Source organism: Natator depressus, chromosome 9 (genome assembly GCF_965152275.1).
Source record: "Natator depressus isolate rNatDep1 chromosome 9, rNatDep2.hap1, whole genome shotgun sequence".
In the NCBI taxonomy this organism is placed as follows: domain Eukaryota; kingdom Metazoa; phylum Chordata; order Testudines; family Cheloniidae; genus Natator; species Natator depressus.
The window spans coordinates 20,990,530-21,011,542 of record NC_134242.1 but is presented as its reverse complement, the minus strand read 5'-3'; the positions used below and the strand labels follow the sequence as shown (position 1 = coordinate 21,011,542).

At 41.3% G+C, this 21,013-nt stretch overlaps 1 long non-coding RNA gene across 1 annotated transcript in view; it reads left to right on the top strand.

The window, feature by feature from the left end:
- LOC141993392 (uncharacterized) overlaps positions 1-20,771 on the top strand; it is a 62,725-nt gene extending 41,954 nt beyond the window's left edge. Inside the window, exons 2-3 of the long non-coding RNA XR_012640841.1 lie at positions 15,521-15,671; positions 20,712-20,771. This is a non-coding gene — a long non-coding RNA (uncharacterized LOC141993392). The remainder of the gene's footprint in view (positions 1-15,520; positions 15,672-20,711) is intronic.
- The last annotated feature ends 242 nt before the right edge of the window (positions 20,772-21,013 follow it).

Here is a 21,013-nt window from a genome sequence, read left to right as displayed (position 1 = left end):
CTTTCGGCCATGACAGTATCCTTATCCTGTTGTGCAGGGCGACCAGGCATCCAGCTAAATCCATTTGCAATTAATATTTTTATCATTTATCACTCTGTTGTATTTTTTTACCTCTGAAAGTAACATTAATCCGTCCCAGCAGCTTTTCCCATGAGACCCAATGACTGCACCTCCGGCTCTTTATTACCTTTTGTGAGCTATATTAAGCTTTAGTGAAGAGGTCATTAGAGACTTTGGCCAAGTAGTTTTAGTAGCATGCAATGAGAAAAAGGTAGATTAGAGAAGGTCTAGGATGGAACTGGAGGAGAGGAACTTCAGACAGCAATTGTAGACTGTGTTCAGTGAGCTTAGAGGAGAAAGGGAGTAGGAAGGTGGAGTAGTTGGAGAGTGAAGTGGGCTGAAGGGTGGTTTTTGTTTTAGATTGAAAGATTAAAGCATGCTTGTAATGTGAGTTGTAAGAGCCATAAGAGAATGAGAGGTTGAGAAGAGTAAGGAAGGGAATGAGTATGGGCATGAGGGAGATGAGAAGATGGGATGGGATCACTGGAGCATATGGAAGGGTTAGAGGAGGAGAGCAGATGAGAAACTTGTGTCTATGTGACAGTAGAAGGAAGAAAGAATTTTAGGAGGAGAAGGCGGGGGAGAAAATTTGGGGAGAGGGAAGGTAATGTACTTAGCCATTTTTTTTCTTGGCAAGGTCCCGTGCAGAGAGAGAAGTGGAGAAAAGAGGTGGGGAGGGTTTGACTCACTCTTCGGAGTTGGTGAGAAGGCAGCTGATGTTATGAGTATGGGATTCAATTAAGTTGCAGAAGTAGAGTACTTCAGGTAGGAAGATGGCAGAAGTGAAAGAGGAGAGAGCAAATTTATAGTGGAGGAAGTCAGCCTGGTCACAGGATTTCTGCTGCAGATGTTCCACAGGGTAAGGGCAAAAGTGGAGGAAGTGGATATAGGGAGTGATCCAGGGCTGGTGGTTGGCAGAACAGACCTTACAATGGGCAAGATGGGGAAAAGTGTCAAGGATGTAGGACAGTGAAGCATGGAGAAAATCAACATCTGTGTGAATGGAAGAAAGAAGGAGAGGGCTGAGAGCAGACAAATCCATCTGTGTTGGTGGACTGAAATTCACAGGCTGAGTTACAGAGTGCGTGTATGTGTGCGTGCGTGCATGGGTGGTGGTGAAAGATACCTGGTGAAGGTCAGAGAGGAAGAACTTGGCAACAGAGATCAGAGAAAGTGCAGTGCTTGGTGAGGGCCCAAGGACAGTGGGAGCGCTGAACCAGGGCTGCAGGTCATCATAAAACACGTGGGTGAGGAAAAATGCAGCGAAGGGTTCGGATGGGTCATCAACATGGAAGCTGAGATCACAGATGATATGTGAGGAGAGTATTGACTGGTGAGCCAAACTTCTTTTAGGCCTAATACCTACTAAGTACACCAAGATCCCAAGGTGCTTTGAGAATGCTGTTAGACTAGTGTATGAAGGGGAAAAAAGATATAAAATAACTTTAACATACTGCCCTGTGTCACTTAGTACATGATTTTTCAAGGAATGTACTAACCACAAGACTTACGGATGTTAAGTTGACAAATTTAATGTATTTATTGGAAATGTACATCTAAATATAAATAGCACAAACAATAAATGCCAGATGCTGATCTTTCAGTTGGAAGTTTATGAAATGTGTGGAAAAATATGTTTATATATGAGAAGAGGAAACAACCTAAAATGAATCTGTAAACAAGGTACCTGTCATAAGGTCCAGTTGTGGGCAATGAGTCAAACTAGACAGCACTGTCATCAGTCTGTCATACTTGTCATTGATAACATATATGCCTGTTATGTGCTAATAATTAATTCATAAATACCAATCAAGTTTGGGTACCTGAGGTCTCTTTAATTACGAAATAAGATTGAACCTGAATTGGTAACAAGAAGAAGAGAGAGCCAGGAGTCAAGATCAGAGAGGAAGGCTGATGGGGAGTAAGTGGGTGGCTGGTAAATGGCAGCAATTTGAAGATGGAGACAAGCGAAGATTAGGGTTCTGAGTTATTTAAAACAGGAGAGAAAGGGGAAGGGAAGGAAGCAGCAGGGATGGGAGAGGAGAAGCCTAACCACCCTCCACCCTCGTGGTCTGATCCAGGGCTGGAAGAGGAGGAGAGGCCTGAATAAGAGAGGGCAACTGCAGATGCGGTGTCTGAAAAAGGAATCCAAGTCTCTGTGAGAGCCAGGAGCTGGAGGAGTCAGATATGAAGAGGGTGTGTGTGTGGCTGTGATTTTTTTTAGAGATGGAGGGGTGTTCCAGAGACAGCAGGGAAGGGTAAGGGAGCATGAAGGGGATGGGCATGGGCATGGGCATGGGCATGAGTTTAGGAATGGTGGTAGGGGAGAGATGGAGGGGTGTTGGAGATGGTCCAGGATGGAGGGAGAGCCAGGATTGAGGCATATGTCACCAGAGGTGGTGCAGGAAGTGGCAGAGAAGGGTGTGGCTGTGGGATCTGGATTTGTGCTGCTGGGAGGAAGGGAGAGATCAGGATGAAGAAGAGGAGGTAGAGCTGATGGGAACTGTAGAGGGGTGATGGCCACCAGGAGAGGGAAGGAGGAACAGGATAGACGCTGTGATGGAGAAAAAAGGTGCGGTCAGAACCATGGGGTAGTAGAGATGGATGAGGTTACAAAACAAAACAAAAGTAGAGTTTGAGAAATGCTGTGATTGCAGAAGCTGCTTGTGCAGCTATACAGCTAGATTGTAGTGTCCAGGGAGAAGGAAGAAGGTGGGTGGGTTGCACCACAGGAGGATCTTGGGGGATGCGAGAGGGAGACTGAGAGAGGATTGGCTTCCTGGTGCTTGCAGAAGATCATCCTGCCAGGTTGGTTCCAGTTACTCGGATTCTTCCTCAATCTATAATTAAATATGTAAACATAATTTGCTGTTAAGCCCCCATGCTTCTTTCACATTCAGAAACAAGTATGAAAAGTCTACCCTAGCAATCTCCTCACTTTCTGGCTATAATTTGGGAAACGTGAATTCTTCTTAGCCTTCACTTTTGACCAGTCTCTAAATTTCTCACTTATAGTTCCTGCTCTGCTGTGCTCTTAAAACACTGTAATTTTGCTTCCTCCCCTTCACTAGAAAGTCATCAATAAGTAACTCTTATAGACACTGTCCTGGGACAAAGCAGTTATCAACCTCATCGTTCATAGGAACGTGGCCATTACCATACTGAATCAACCCATGGGTCTTACAGTTCAGTATCCTATCTGACAGGGGCCAGGACCAGATGTTTCTGAGGAAAGTGCAAGAAACCCCACAATAGAAAGAGTAAGCGTAATCTGCCCTCCTTGAAAGTCTCTTCCTAATTCCTACTAGTTAAGGATTGGTTCAAACTTTGAAACATTTCCTATCTCCCTTCCAATTCCCTTTTGATAACATTAACTATTGATATAAATATCCACTCTCTTTTTGAATTGTGAATCTAAATTCTTGGCATTAGTGACTTTAGCTTCCTATACTTATCCCTTAATGGCTTCACTGAGCCTTGTATACATGCTTAACAGTTAGCCAGTATGTCTTCTAAAATTTGCTAACGGGGTTTTCACTCTTGCTAACAGAACACTACTACTTGGTATTCATTTAAGGAAATCTCATACAAATGGATATATCTGCTGAGCACAGCTGCTGTAGCTGTGGGTTGGATTAGGTGGAACTATTGTTCTCTACAGCAATAAAGTAGTTACGGCACATGGAGGAAATCTGCTTGTAGAGAGCACATTCATAACTAACACTTTTCAGAAACTTTATATTTTTAAGACTACAGATAAACTTAGTGCTGTAGAATTTATTTACGATTTATGTCTATAGCTCATAGATGAGTCACAAACCCTTGTATCTCTGAGGAATGAAGTAAAGCTTTGTCCATATAACCTAGTGTCTCTACTTTATCAATGTAAGGGATCAGATTCTTTAGTGTGGTGCAAAGGTGAACCTGCCGTGATGTAGAGCCAGTGTAGAGGTTCTTATGTCACGCTTCCTCTTTGCTGGTGGCAGGAAAAAGGAGGGGTGGCCAAAACACACCTACACACCACTGATCCCTGGCTGCACTTTTGGCCCCCTTGAGCTGTTGGTAGCTAGAGCAGCCATCAGAGGCATCACTCTGGTACGGAGCACCACAAGACCAGGGGAATACAAAGGTGATATTTAAGCTGGGCATGCATGCACATAAACATGCTTCCTCCTAGGCCATACCCATGGTCTCTGCAGATCAGCCAGTTCCAAATAGTCCAAAGAGATTCAAACATAAATCCGCTTAGTCTGTTGAACGGTCCATGGCAAATTCAGTTAGTTACAAGAAATTTTTTTCTGCTTTGTTTCAAGTTATTTAAACTCCTTCACATTCTGTTCTTTTTCCGATTGCTTCAGAAAGCTCCATTTTGTTGGCTCTATTTCTAGTTTTTCCGTTTACTTGTCACATGCTCTTGGGCAAGCCAGTCTCTATCTCAGTATCCCCACTTGTAAAATGGAGATAATAGCGACAGTGATCATCATCCATTACTTATGGCAAGGTTCCAGATATTTAATTTCATTTGATACCATTGTGATGGGTTGGACCCCTCAGTCCGGGATGCCATCTGATGTACTGGGGTCCCACTGAGCCCGGCTGTTCCACCAGCCTGGGCTTCCTCACCCTGTCCTTGCTGTGCCAGGCCCTCAAGCCTTCTCTAGCACATACACAGGTAAGGCCACACCCAGCTGCAGACCAGATGTCCTGATTTTATAGGGACAGTCCCGATTTTTGGGTCTTTTTCTTATATAGGCTCCTATTACCCCCGCACCGCCTGTCCTGATTTTTCACACTTGCTGTCTGGTCACCCTGCTGCAGACACAGACTGAAATCAGCTCTGTGTGGGAAGATTCAGTTGGGGATTTACCCAGCACTCACATGCACCCCTCCTTTGAGGTGTAAACTCAAAATTATATTGTCTTATGCTGTATAGAGAGATCTGTACAGTGCAAGCTCTTAAAAATCACCCCCTCCTGTGATGGTATCGGATTAGAATATGACCATGCAAATCATTGTTGCTACCACTGTTATATAATTGCAACAAATCTTATACAAAATATGATGCATGGACAGAAAGGGTTAAGCATCCTGCAGGATAAATGACCCAAATACAACCTTAGAGACATGTTAAAAAAGTGCAGAGCCGGTGCTCGGGGTGGGGAGAGCGTGCAGAGCCCCATGGCCCCCCTACCTCGGAGCCAGACCTGCTGCTGGTTGCTTCCAGGGTGCAGTGCAATGTTGGAACAGGTAGGGACTAGCCTGCCTTAGCTGGGCAGCACTGCTGATGGGACTTTTAACGGCCTGGTTGGTGGTGCTGACCAGAGTCACCGTGACCCAGTTCTGAGTCATGACCCATGGTTTGAAAACCACTGATGTAGGGTTCGCATAGTGGTGCCTAAACCCCTCCCCCCATTGGTACTGGCATAGAGATCATTCCTGGTGCTTCTGTTGTCAGTTGGTGCAATGTAGATCACCCCTCAGGCTATTCTAATCTATACCAGAGGACTGGCCAGGTATTGGATCAGCCCAAGCTCAGGTGAGCACAAAGGAGGCTAAGAGGTATCTTTATACTCCTCCATCTTACTTGCAGTTGTAGCTGAGAATTTGGGACCTATAAGTATAACAGAAAATATTCACAGGAGTCTCAATCGTTCCTCTCCCTAGCCCCGGACGTGTGTAGAAGTCACCATCTGCATACAGATCTGTCCCTGCCTGTGTGTGGGGTGTCTAGGTAAGGTGTCAGCTGTCTTTCTACAGTGCGATTCCCTCATTCCCTGGATCCTGCAGAAGGATGACAAATTCAGGATTGATGTGTGGCAAGGAAGGGGATATACATCAACTTCCAGTCATGTATGTTGGGCATCTGATCAGAAGTTAATGCAGGCTCAAATGTATTAACTTCTGAGCAAAGGTCCCTGGTTGCAATAAACAACACTTTTTAAAGTGAGGCTGAGGAGAAATGGTTATCGGGGGGAGCCAACCTAAAGTTGCAGGCTATGAGGTAGCATGGAAGAACGGGGTCTCTGCAGAGATGGCTCTGGCTTGCAGAGGATCATTAGCTATCTGTACAGGTCTTGTATGTTTACTGGATTTAGGGGGCTGACTTTTCAGCTTCTTTCACAGAAAGCTAATGGTCTACAATGGGAGAATTTGCTAGAAATGCCCTTAGATTATTTTAAAATCTACAAAAGCATTCAGACACTAGTCTGGTATCCAGGATCTATTAGCCCAGCCCTACTAGACAGAAGGTATAACTGGAAGTAGGGTCAAATGTTTTCCTTTCCATTCTTTACTCATGCTTCCAGTCACTCAGCCAAGAAATTAGATAGTATATGCATCAACAGTAGACACTCCCATTAGAGGCTATGAGATTGAATTTACAGTCTTTCCAGCTGAGCCTATTATATGTGTAGTCTCACATGAGAGACGAAATGACAAGAATGCGTCCTAGAAGCCCTTCCCAGAAAAAAACACATTGTTACACAGCTATTGTAATAACCACACAATAGTAGAGATCCTCACAGCAATGAAAGGAGAGTTGTTTACAAATCTTGTTGACACAATAATGAGACCTTTCTTGCCTATATGTAACTCTCTGCTTATTGCTTTACCCTGTTCCTCCAGTGCAATCCCTCACACTTCTACTAGCTTTAGATGTAATAGAAACAGTAGCTACTGCTTGGTTTGTCAGACTCCTCCATGAAAAAAATAAACAAAGCAAACCGTTCTTGTAGAGGGACAAGAGTAAGAGACATATTCAATAGCCCAATGAACTGAGAGACAAAAAAGTGTTTACATCACACTCAGACTGTTTGAGCACCAATTCATGTAACCAATTTTGTACCCAGGAGCAACAGTGATGCTGCTAGAAACAAAGAATGACTTGAGAGAATGTGCGTGTGAGACAAGGTAGTAAATACAGGCACTCCCTGTGGGCTGGGAGAAATTACAAGTATATTTGGAAACTCATGGCCATTTTTAAAAGACCTGTTAATGTATTGTTAGCACAGCTACCTCTCAGAAAAAGTGACAAATTAGGAGTTCTGCTGAATAAAAGAAAACTCTAGAGGGGATGTTCTGTATTTGTTGTTTTACTGTGGGGTGTGGGTGGGAGCCAAACCAGTGAGGATTTTACAGTAGGAATGACTTTTTTGGCTTCATTATATCTATCACTATTGCACAGTATACTCTCACAGTAGCAAGGGAAAGACCAAATTGTTCAGAAAGACTAAACACCAGGGTTTTCTGCCCATGGATGGGACTTGAACTGGCTGCTTTGGGGGGTTACAGGCATGGAGCTGATTGCACAGTCTGAGACTGAGTGGCACAGGCAGGTTGGCCAACAAGGTCATGTGAAGGAATGGGCAGAGACTGACCAGTCCATGTAGGTCAATCAGCCACCTCTAGCTAGTTGTGCCAGGGACTGCACTGGATCTTTGGCAGCTATGGATGTAATTGGTCCTAGGTTTAAAGAAAGCGTTATTTTTTTCTACTGCAGGGCACTCGTTGTTCCCTGTTTTGTATATTCCTTGCTAAATAATGGATGCGGCTTAGGAGTGAAATGAAGGGCATGCCTCCAAATCATTGTTTGGGTTTTGGGGGCCTAGGAGTTAAATGTGTTGATTTAATCCATCTATTGAATTCATACAGAACCTATTGCCAGCACTAAGGACTGGTATCTCAGTATAAGAGAAGTCTGACCACTTGCCTGAGTGGGTGTTAGACCGTCACTACTTGATTAGCCCAATGCTTGGTTTTTATTGCACAATAAGGGATAGCATGTCTCCAAACAGTTAAAGCTTTGCTGGCTTAGTGTTTTGACCAGTAGGGCTTGTATGCTAAATGCTCAGATAGTAAGAGATGAGGGCCATAGAAGTACCTAATAGGAGGTATTTAATTCCTTAAAGTACCAACAGCAAGATAGATAGGATCAGAGCAGGTAAGGCTCCAAGAAGACTACCAGCCTCCTGCTACCTATGTTTTGTGTGTGTGTGTGTGTGGTCAGTAACATCATAGCCTACTGCCTTTTTCTACACACAGAATTATCGGTATCTGCTTTTGGCCTCCCAGAGGCGACGTTCAAAATACTCTGCCAGTTCACAGCACTATCATGATAATGTCTGGTAGACAAGTCCCTTTCTCTCCTCACTCATTTCTAGACTTCTGTTTTCCCCATCTCTTTCTTGGGATTTCCTTCGCTACTCCATCCCGTTGCCTACTTCCATCTCCCCTCACATCTATGTTTGCCATTACTGACTTCGAGTCCTTTTCCACCTGCAACTCTCTAGTACCTGCTTCTGGCAGCACAGCAGTCCTACTCTTTAGTTGCTGGTGTCTCCCCGGTTCTCCAGCTCCTGCCGCCACCACCTGCCTCCTACACTGTGTTGTACTGGGCTTCCCCTAGGACTGGCTTCAAATATCAGATTACAGTATCACATTGTTCCATTTAAAACGATGTAGAAGTCTTTGTGGCAGACTGGAATATATTGGTATTTTTTAAAAGTGTAAGCATAGTATATTGTGGTAAGATGCTTTTGGCAGGAGATTATCATATGTCACATATTTGTCTGTTTCTATATAGGTTTCCGTGTGTGTGTGCATATATATGCTGAATAGTAGAACAAATCGATGTTGAAATACCCTTGTAATATGTTGCAGCAAAAGCAACCTCCCTGTTTTGTGCTGTCCTAAAAAAATAAATAAGCATAATTTACAAGTGTTGTTGAATAGGAATGTTTTCCCTCTGCTGGTTCTGGCTCCTAGTTATGTTGTAGATCTCCCTGAAAGTGAAAACTGAGAGGGTTTTACTTGCATTTGGTGCAAAAAAGCTTGTTGAATCCTTGTGTGTGTTTGACATTTTTGTTTCATGTGAAGAATGCTATAGTCATAAAGTAATTCATGGAACTTTTTCAGGAAGACTGTAAATTTCAGCCTTTGAATTGTCAGGTCACTGCCAAGCTAAGATCTGAGATGTATTGACCCTGAACGTTCTGCAGCTGCAGCGGAAGTAATTTGTTTGCTTTTTAGAAACGTCCACTTCTCTCTAGTTTTGCTAAAAAGTGTATGTTCATACAGCCACACACACAACTACTGACTTAGTTTTCTTAACCTAGACCAGTAAGCTCCTAGGGGGCCAGGAGTGTCTTACAAAAAGCTGGTACTGCTCCTAGTACAATGGAAGCTTAATCTTAGTGGGGCCTCTGGGCACTACTTTAATAGGAACAGGAGTGGAGTTGGGACCAAACCTGCATCTTAAAACTTTGATGGTGTTCAAAATTAGACACATCTAATGGCCCCTTTTAGCAGACGTTACACTGGACTGAACTAAAATCCTTGAATCCAATATGTGTGTGGGGGGAGGGGGTTAATCAGGTTTTAGGCCTACACAATACTTCTACCCATGGTGTATTTGAAATCCTGGTCTTGACTCAGGTCCTAATTTTGCAACTTGAACCTCTCTCTACAGTTTCTTTTAGCAGCACAAAATGGTAAATCTTTCTCATTCAAATGTTAAGGATGCCTGTAATGGCATGGCACCCATCTCTCGCAAGCACCCCTTCTGGTGTGTCTGAAGTCTTTAAATAGTCCTAGCCCTGGTATTGGGCCATACCCCCAGGGCTTCCTCCCTGAAGGCAATGGTTTTGCCCTCTTGGTCTACTCTGCTGGGCCACTAAGTAGTTCAGTTCCCCTTCTGGAGGTTTAATCGCTATCCGAGTGTAGGCCTGTGGCCTATGGGGGGGGAGAGATCCGGGTCCACCCACTACTCCTGGTCCCAGCCCAGGGACTCTAAGAATAGCAACCATGTGCCACCATGTCCCTTTAACTACACAGCTTTCAATCCCTGGGCCACTTCCCCACAGGCCCCAGTCTTCGCCAAACCTTCACCCTTGCCGCAGGGCTCACCTAAGTTCAGACCCAGCAGCCAGCGAGCCAGCCAGGAGCTCTTCCTCGCTTCCCCAATCCCTGCCCACACTGAGCTGTCCGTGATGCTGCAGTTCCCTTTGGCCAGTTAGGAACACCATCTGCATCCTCTAGCTCAGTGGCTCCCAACCTTTCCAGGCTACTGTACCCCTTTCAGGAGTCTGATTTGTCCTGAGCACCCCCAAGTTACACCTCACTTAAAAAACTATTTGCTTACAAAATCAGACATCAAAATGCAAAAGTAACACAGCACACTGTTACTGAAAAATTGCGTTCTCATTTTTACCACAGAATTATAAAATAAATCAATTGGAATATTAATATTATACTATACACTGAAATGTAAGTACATAGAGGAGTATAAACAAATCGTTGTCTGTATGAAATGTTACTTTGTATTTACTTAACTAGTGTTTTTATGTAGCCTGTTGTAAAACTAGACAAATATCTAGATGAGTTGATGTACCTCTGTGTACACCCAGGGGTACATGTACCCCTGGTTGAGAACCACTGCTCCAGCAAGGAACTGACTGTCTCTGGCTCTGCAAATCCTTTTATATGGCCCTCCTGGACCCTGACTGGCAGCTTCCCCTGCTGCCTTTCTGATTGGCTGTTTGGAGGACTCCCCTGTTGCTCCTTTCCTGTGATGGGTGTGGCAGGACACTGAGGTGTCCAACAGGGGGCCTCCAAGCTTAGTCTACCCCATCACAATGCCATTAATTTGGATAATTGTTTCAGTGCTGTTTTGACGTACGTGTGTGTGCGCGCACCTTCACCTTGACATCTGATAACAAACAAGGATAAATTAATCTCCATATTTTTCTGTACTGCTATTATTTCCTCGTTGCTGGCCACTTGTTGTCATAGGTCATAGTGATGTGGAAACTTCTTATAGTTCTTTAGTCTGTATAATAAATCCAGGGTCTCATTCTGGATTTCATGAGTTGGGCTCAGTTGGATTTAGGAGGAGTACCAAGTTATTCCTAATACTTTCTCTCTCCCTCCCTCCTCAGGCATTTTATAGGCAAAGACCAAAAATTTCAAACCTGGGTGCCTAAAGTTAGATGCTTAAATCAAAGCAACAAATGTCATAATTACCATGCAACAAATCGTGTGTGCTGAGCCATTAAAGTTAAGGGGAATAGTGGGTGCGCAGAACCTTTGCAAATCAAATTATTTAGGTGCCCCAATATGGATTTCAGTATCTAGCTTTAGGCATGCATTTTGATAATCTTGGCGTAACACTTTTTCAATGTGGCTGTCATGTATCTTGCATCTGGCATGATGCTGTCACATCTGTATGTATCTCAGTTAGATTGCCATGCATCCAACTGAGCTGTGGGAAGGCAGCAGGCATTTGACTGCAGCTGTGCCTTTTGGACATAAGGGGCTACTGCGAAGCCAAGCAGATGCTTCCCTTCTGACTGTTTGCCCTGTTAGATCACAGCCTGAAAGGAGCAGCCAGGAGCAGACAATGGAAGTGGCAGCAACTGGAGGAGACGGCAGTGATATGGGCAGCAGCAACCCCCCTCCACACCAGAAGATGAGGAGCCCAGGGTTGGCCCCTGCTTGCCTCAGGCCTCAGTGAGCTACACGAGGCTTCTTGCTGCCCCCTCCCTATCCTCCCAGGCACCTTTCTAGCAAACCGAGGCACCCACCCAACTTCTGTTCTCCCAGCAGCCCCCTAACTCCGGTTCCAACTCCCCAGCCACTAGCTCACCCAGTTACCTACAGACACCCTCTAGTGTCCACTTGCCTACCCCAGCCATAGCTACTGTGTTTTTTTTGCTGCTACATCCCCTGTTTCATATAATTGATTGGGGCAGGCAGGGTATGTTTTCTGTAAGCTTAAATTTATGGCTGTATAAAAATTATTTGCAAATATACAAATGAGCTCTTTAATTTGCGTTAAAATCACACAAGAAGTTACATAAAATTTGGCACCTAAGCATCTTAATTTTGTGCCATGTTTTGTTACATGTGAAATGCTCTGGCTCGAGCCCATCTCTGGCTAGATATAGAGTGACCAGATAGCAACTGTGAAAAAACGGGACAGGGAGTGGGTGGTAATAGGCACCTATATAAGAAAAAGTCCCAAAAAACAGGACTGTCCCTTTAAAAACGGGACATCTGGTCACCCTAGTTAGGTATAATAACCACATTTCTGTTCATTCTTTCAAGGAAATGGATGATATTTGCTTGGGAAGGTCTGTGGCTCTAATATCTGTTGCTTTATTTATATGGCCTAAAGTCCAATCAGTTCAATTTGAAATACTTGATGATGTTGTAGTTACAAAGTCAATATTTCAGAACAGCTGGAAAGGGAGGGTGGAAGTTAAATAAAGGATATCAGTATCCGGAGCAATCACTTTAAGTCTCTATCATTAATATAGGTCAACTGATGTGAAATAATTAAATTATCTTTAACTGTGTTCTCTGCTATATTTCTTCATAGATTGTGTTTTTATAGATCACCATTCTACTGCTCTTTGATATTAACACTTTTTAATGTTTCAGATTTTTTTTAGTAAAAGCATGAATTAATATTTAATGGCGCCCAAGTGTCAGGGAGTCATTCTGATTACATTTCTAGCTAAGATAATATTTCAGAAAATACACAGAACTATGAGAAATAATTATATGGTCATTATTTGACAGCTAACAATGGAAAATATTTTTTCTCCCATAATATGATCTATTGTGCATCCCTGTTAGCTTTCTATAATTCTATAATTTCAGCTGCTACTTTTTTCTGAGATGTAGATTTGCTAATGAGTTATTTTTCTTCACTAGGTCAATTGTTTAACTGACCAATGAAGCTAAATAATGACGACTTTTTTTTAAAGCAAGAGCTCTAACACTGTGGTTGGCATGCTAATCAGAAATGCCAAGGTCACTCTTTTGTGTTTCTCAGATAATGCATCATTTACAAGAAGAATTATTAGAATAACACAGAAAATTGCATATTTCCTTTCTGCAGTTTTACTCAGAATGGGTTTTAGTTAAGGAAATGAAAAATGTCTAGCATGCTGTAGCAATTGGTAAGTGGCTTTGTCCTTTTTTGTGCACACAGCTGCAAATTATATTTGACAAAAGAGGAAATAATGCACAAAAAGTGATGCTTTTGCAGACAGCACACAGGTTTTTTTTAAAGGCCGTTCCAGAGTGGCAGACAAATAAGGTTACTTAGGTGTTGTATTGTAAACATTAGTTGCTTGATTAGTAAAAGATTACATACAGTGTGGCTGCTGGCTCACATTAGACTTGCTGCCTTCGAGAAGTGCACTTTTGCAACCTGCATATTGATGTAATAGTACTGATGCCAGTTACAATGTTGCAGTGCCTGACCTATTTATCCTGTCTCAGGTGCTCATGTTGCACAGTATCCACATGCTGCCCTCCCAAATAGGCTCAGGGCTGTTGTTGTAGCCCCAATTCCTAGCACAGCTCCATGGAGCAGATGCATAATATCTGTGGTATATAATATTGATTTGCAACCTGTTTACATTTGTTGCCTATGTCCAGTGGTTTTATCACTGGGAGCTTTAGTCTGAGTAAGGAGTGTAGAATTTGGCCCTTAAAGTAGTTTTGAAATTCCCAGGTGTGGATATGACAGCATTTTTATGGCAGTTGATTCTGGCTGTTGGATACCATGTTCTAGTCCTTCCAAATTGTAGGCTAGCCGTTCTCCCCAGTGTCTATGATTTGCTTGCTTGTGGTTTCCTGATTCAGTGCCAGTCCTGCCCCGACATTTGTTAGAGTAGCTGAGAGACTGTTCTAGGTTGTGTCATTGGCCTGAGAACCATAATAATGGCACAAAGTAAATGGATTGTACTGATGAATCTGGTGCTCTATTTTTGTTTTTTTGTCAGCTTCTTTGATGGAGCTTCAGGGAACATATCTGGCAACCTACAATGAGCCTCAAAATTGAGCCATATTTTGTGTGTGCATCCATTTGTATGGGCAATTAACACATGTGTGAATACTTGTGCTAAATTGCATGTCATTCTTTGAAAATGTGATTTGTGTCCATATGATCCTGGCTTTATTTTCCCCCGCCTTAGTTTTAATTATATACTTTCCCCCTAATTTAACTTGTATTTTTAATAATAGCACTCATGCTTTGCCTTCTTGGTATGAGTTTCTAGCTTTACATGAGCATTTCCCTGAGGGAAAAGTCTGTGCAGTGAGGTGCATAGAATTCACTGGATCACTGGTGGGAAGGGTGACAGTCAGGGCAAGGGGAAACAGTTCAGTGTACTCTTCATATAAAAATAAAGATCACCCAGACCTTTAAAAACCCAAAGAGAAGTCACACAGATAATAAATACGAGTCATTTTAATGTCAAATATTTACCTGAGGACATGAAGTTGCTCAAGTGTACATGTGCACACATACGGATGCACCTCCTGTGAAATCTATGTGGAGTGTCTGCTTTCCTTTTGCCAATATTCTAACTTTGTCAAATAACTTAATGGAAGCAATATATTTCCCTGTTACAGGCCCTGTTAGGTAGAAAATGTTTTCACTTTTTCCTTTTAAGCAGCAGAACCTTTTTTTTCCTCAGTCCCATTAATGGTATTTCACAATCTGCAAAAAAAAGATGAATGTATTCAGAGCATGGTGGTGACACCAATTTTATGAATATCATATTGCACTGCTAGCCTGACATCTAGACAATGTAATTATACTCAACATCTTTTTTGAGGGGAAAAGTTTGGCGGCATCTCTTGATATAAAATATGGGAAATAAAAGTTGAACTGACCTTGGGAATACTCTGAATTCCAGGACTAGTGTTCAAGTTAGTTTAAGCTATAAAATTAAATCTAAAGGAAGTTTTTTTTTTGCTTCTTAACAGTAGTTTTTCAGTAACCCTTACAGGAAAATAATGTTTCCATATGTTATATGTGTTCCAGATGATGAAATGCAAGTAAAGGTAAATTTCAATTTATTTGACCTTGAAATCAAACAAACGTTGGTTTATGATGCCCAACTATTTTAAAAAGCTCTGTAAACAACTTTTGTAGACTTAGAGCCTGTTCCTGCATTTCCTTTCAATCAAGCATAATGCCTGTTACTGTCTATAGTTCCTCTGAGTGTTGCCTCTATAGGACTATGCATGATAGCTAGCACTGTGCTGAGCATTAAGAGTTTGCAGGATATGATTCTCATATAAAAATATTATAATGTGGGATTTTCAGAAGTGCTCCGTGTTGGCTTAACTCTGCAATGGTTCACTTGAGAGAAGAGTTAGTTGATGCTCAGTGCTTTTGGAAGTCCCACCCTAAATGTTTAAAAAATAATTCTTTCACTTACCTGCTAAAACTGAGTCTTGTTTCCTCTGAATAACTTGTCATCACTGACACTCAACATAGAGCCAGGTGTGAAAACATTTGTATACTTGCTGCTGTGTTTAAAGTATTTGTGATTTATTTTGTCCATATGCATAATGCTTAAAATAAATGCAACCATTTAATTGAAATGCATTAAATATAGATGAATAACTAGGCTTTTTAAAATGTTTATATTTCATACAGAGAGATCTGATCAAATATGTGAACAATAAATAGCTATTGAACCAAGCTTACTGTTGGCACAAGTGGACATTGACTTCAGAGATGACACCAGTGGTGAATTTGGCCCATTGGCTTCTGATGAGTTGAGCATTGAGATTTATTTCCTTGAGAGGTAACTACTGACGTAATCTAAGTTGTATTTAGCTTGTAAATATAAATGATGTGCAGGGAAAAAAGCATATGTATTGTTACACTATTTCTGGATGTTTTAATGTGAAGTCGCTCCATTATGGCCAGACATTTCTTAAATGTAACTTTTTTTTCTGAACTTTTCAACTTTCTTTGGAACGATAGTTTAATAAAGAGAAAAATAGATTTTTCAATCTAATTGATTAATATTGTTAACCTTGATGAAGATGTGAATGATGGAAACTGTTGATTCATCATGTCTATACTCAGCCAATTGTCATTCATGAGCCAGAACTTTCATATGGAACAGAAAGCAGCATATGGGCCAAATCCAGTCTTCCTTACTCATGTGAGTGGCACCACTATGACATAAATGGTTCTAGCTGTGACTCTGATTCTGATTCAGACAACTTGTGCTTAAGGTGATCTCAGTTCAAGAAATCATATCTTAAGCATGTGCTTAACTTTAATGGGATATAAGCACGTGCTTAAAGTTAAGCATGTAACTAAGTGCTTTCCTCACTGGGGGACCTGTGTCAGTTAGGAAAGCAGGATTTGGCCCTCCATTATGAAACATGGAACTTATTATTTTTCCACTTGGCTGTTATAAGCCCAAACACTAATGCTTTTCAAAATAGTTAGCATTTACAATCCTGACTGCTGACAAAGTGTAATTGGTATGGCCCATTCAGTAATTAATCATCTAGCTAAAATCAAGGCAAGCAAAAGATCCCCTTGAATGGTCGCAAAATAACTGGGACCTCAGTCAAAGGCTCAAAGATTTTGAGAAATTATTCTAAATGTAAACTGAGTTCAGATCCCACTGGGGAGCTGTAACCTGCCTAAGAGGCTTAATTAGACTAACTGCCTGGAAAAACAGCATAAGGCGTACGGGTGAGTTCCTATTGAAAATTGTTTTATGGGCCCTTTGATAGCTCCAACAGCATATGCATGAACTTTTAAGGATCTTAAACTAAGCCTCTTGTTTAGGGCATTATTTCCTTAAGGAGAATTTTAATCACAGGAAGGGTTACATTTAAGAGCTTCATATTCTGACTTTTTGTTTTGATAACATACAAGTGGTATGGGAATTCGTCTGAAAAACTAACCTGATAATTTGTTGAATAATTTTGTCAGAGAAGTCTAATAGCTTTTTGTAGAGTTGGTATGCTTGGAAAATTTTTTTTAATGTAGGAATATTTAGTAAATATTTGCTAAGGGGAATTTTATGGAGTATGAAGATGATGTAAGCTATTTGTTAAAAGAAACCAATAATTTGCTAATTTTTTCTCTACTAATTTTTTTTGTGAAAATGTTTTGGGAAAAAAACCTCTTCCACTTTTGCTGATCAAACCAACAAAATTGTGTTAGTGCTTTTATGTGACTTGCTACAATTAAACCTTAAGACTAATACTGAGTATATTTGTCCTCAGTAAATTTCACCAAGGGAAAAGGCATGTGTTCTTGTCTTAGGCACCTCAGCTGCCCTATCTCCAGATTTCCCAACACACGGCCTGCATCCCATTCAACCACCTTTCATAATCTCTCTGTCCTCTATTCAAAAGCAGCACTATGTCATCATTACTCCCTTTCTCATCCTGTCGTATAGACAATGAAAGAAGATTCCCCCAACTCAGGAGAATGTTTCTCTCTGCCCATCTATCTCATGAAGCTGGCAGCTTCTTCAGCATAACCACTCAAAGATCCATGCCCATCTCCCTGGCCACTGACCACTTTTTAAAACGTCAAGTCAAAATTCACTGCATTTATTTCACCTGAAAATCTTTATTTGGTTTGCGTTTGTGAAAGGTTAGTGAGTTTAGCAGAAGCTGACACCTCTGCTCAACTGCTATCATACGTCCAATTGTCTCTTATTGTGGTTAGTGGACAACATTTCATACTGTGCTTACATAGCCATTATGAGCTTTCCTTCCACATGCAGAACTGGCAGGCCCAATTCCATGTCCCTACCCTTTGTTTATGAGCTGGGTTGTATCATGAAAGAAGAAAGTAACATCAGCCCAAGGACACTGATCTTGTATCAATCCATCCTGTTCTACACAGGGTCTTACACTACACTCATCACCATAGTGTCTTCTGGTAGCACATTACCAATGGACTATCCTCTGTCACATGTGGTTCATCCTTTCTCATATCCTCTGCCCAAGAGGAGAACTCTGTGTGCAGTGTTTTGTTTTGCTTGGGGGTTGGCTTGGTACACACTGCTATGTGTTTGTTACAGGAGACAAAGTCAAAGATGTGCAGCTTGCATTTATGGGAGAAGGTAGTGAGGTTTGTGATGGTCTTTAGTTCATGTGTGAGTTTGTTCCAGTCTAGGACTGGCCCCAGAGATCTGGACCACCATTCCTTGGCTGATGTGCATCTTCTGTAGCACCCAAACCTCCAAGAAAATCAACAAGTGTTGGCTCATTGCAGTCTGGCACTAAATGTCATTCTTATTAGCAGCATTGTTCACAGGCCAAAGGCCATTGGCAAGCATTTTGGAGAACATTGCAATGCCACTGCCTCTCTGGCACCTTTTATAAGCACTAATTCATTTTAATTAAAAATAAAAGGAAAAAATATAACTGGTGGATTGGCCCTTATGCTTTAAAGAACGCTGAAACATAACAATGTTCGTATGTAAATAAGAATCTTCTAATAAGCCTCCACCAAGTGTCTGTCTATCTTTCCGTGCCATACTATTTCTGAACAATAAAATTGCCATTTGGGACCCTGAGCTAATAAGTTTCATGTAAAGCAATACCATTTCTGACAGCTGTGAGCCAAGCTGCACCTTGTCTACATAAAGTAAATAAATCTATTCCCTCTCTATTCTGGATATGAATATCCATCGAAGCATGTCCACTGTGGTATGTGAAGCATGACTGAATGCTACAGTGCACTGGTGCCCTCAAAGGCAACACAGAATCAACACAGGGTGTTAGATTCTTTTTTTTCACAGGGTAATTTAAAGGATCCTTTCTAGTTAAGATAAAGTGGTACCTTGGTATTGGTTGTTATACAGCATCCTCAGAATATACAGTACATATTTTTCCTACATTCAGGAAAGTTTGTAACTGGGAAAGATTCTCAAGTCCAGCCAATCTGTGCTTGGCTGGGTTGAAGGGGCAATAGAAGCTTAAAATCCTCTTTGTGCTTCCTTGATTCTGGGGGCTTGTTTGGCTCTGCATGTAAATTAGAACAATAGCAGGGCTGTCATAACTTACACAGCATTAATGGCTCCCTAGGGAACATTTCACTGGCCTAGGATTGCCATAGTTCAGGTGCTGTGGTCACTTGCCTGAGACACCCAACGATGCAAAGGAAATCTTCAGATGCCCTGTTATGGCAACTCTTCCATGGCACAAAGGTGGCAGACCAGGGCTGAGAATATGGCCAAAATAGTGGATTATTTTCTTATTGGAAGAAAAATGAATTGAACTGATACAGATGTGATGAGTCAGATGATTCAGCTGAATAGCAACATTGGTTAAGTGAGGTCAGAATCTAAATATCTAGTAGGTTCCTATAAAATCACCTATCACTGTGGTATGAGTGCTTTTTCAAGATCTGCTAACTTGCATTCAGAGTCCTCTCAGCTGCCAACCCAAGTGGTGCATATCACGCAGTCAACCTGGACTTGGAGTTAATAGATCTGGAACTGCACCTGTGTTTTAACACAACTGAAAGGGACTCCTATCTTGGGAGAATGCAGTGAGACAATGTGGTCATTATTATCTAAACTCCACACTTGTGTGTTGGGTTATTGAGCAATTACTTGGATTTTAAGGAAATAATGGACAAATGTGTATAAAGTAAATGACAAATCTTTATTAAGGGAAGCAATATTCTATTCATAAGGATACATGCATGCTTTTGTATAGTGTATGAATTTTTTCATGATTCTCACAGAAATATGGGACAAAGTTCACCCTTTATTTACGTCATATGGAACTCAGGACACTAAACAAATAAGGCTAATCTTTTGCCCATTGAAGTCTTTCCATTTACTGCAATGGATTTTTGGATGAGGCCTCAAGTAATGGATTTACCTTACAATAAGGCTTGGGATAGTCCATTCTATTGGACTAACTCATTAGAACTGTGGGAAGGTTTCTTACAATGGTATGTCCCAGTATGGCTGTTCTTATGGGTTTCATAGCTTTACTGCTTTTTTTGCATTATTTTTATGAGTTTTGCAGCCTGGAAAAGTAGAGTAGCCTCCTTACAGCTTTACATTTTGAAGAATATTCGTAAATGGTTTCCATTACTGTCTGGTTATATGAATAAAAATACCTTGTTTTCCTGGAAAACTGGCCTTAATATGTTGCTTATTTCTATAGTGCTTTAGATGGGCACTGGGCTTTACTGTTAAAGAAGACCTGATTCTGCCCTACAGAACTTTGGTTCTAAACAACCAAGGATGTGTGTTAAGAAGTACTAATAAACAATGGAAGGAGAATGGGGAAATGTACCTTGTGCAGAGAGAATGGATCATATCCACTGTTTTTTGTTATATACGTGTTGATTTTTAACTTGTAAAATGTCTGTATTCAGTGTAATATTACTGAAAAGCTACAAATGAAAATGTCTCTTTACTGAAGGGATCTGAATATTCTTGAGTTGGACAGGTTTAGAATAACATGTCTGATGAGATGGCTTACTTTAAAATGAATAAATAAAAACAAAACGGTCTGGGTGATAGACTATGGAGCCTGGATCTGTTTCTGTTTCACTTAAAGAAGAAAAAACTCCTCCTTTACTGAGCAGGCGTACTTGAATTGTGCAGCATTCAAAATAGCATCAGCACAAGAGAGAGCTCTGTTGCTAGCATAATGGGATATTGCTTTATAATACTTATTTAATCTTTCTCCTGGAAAATCCAAGAAATTTAACATAATGTTACTTATTTCTAGAATTACCTTAGTTTCCACTTAATTATGAGACAGGAACATGTTTTATACTGAGTTACACAAATACATGTCTTTTTCTTAACACTAATTCGTATGCTTTGCAACAGGAAAGCAGTGACTCACTAGTATCATTAATCATTATGGCCAAAACTGATTGAGGATGGCACTATGGCACACGGTTAAAGGTGAGCATGTGCTTACGTTAATGATGTATCAGACCCATAAGCCCCAATTTAGGAAAGCATCCCTCTTCAGGACAGCAGCTAAGTAAATGAAAAGACTGTAACCTCAGTGGAGTTAGATCAGGCCCTTTGGCAAAGTCATAAGTCCTCCACTTGGCATTTGATCAGTTCTAATTCTTCAATAGCTTGTTCCTAATGCAAGTTGAGTTTCCATATGTAAAGGCCAA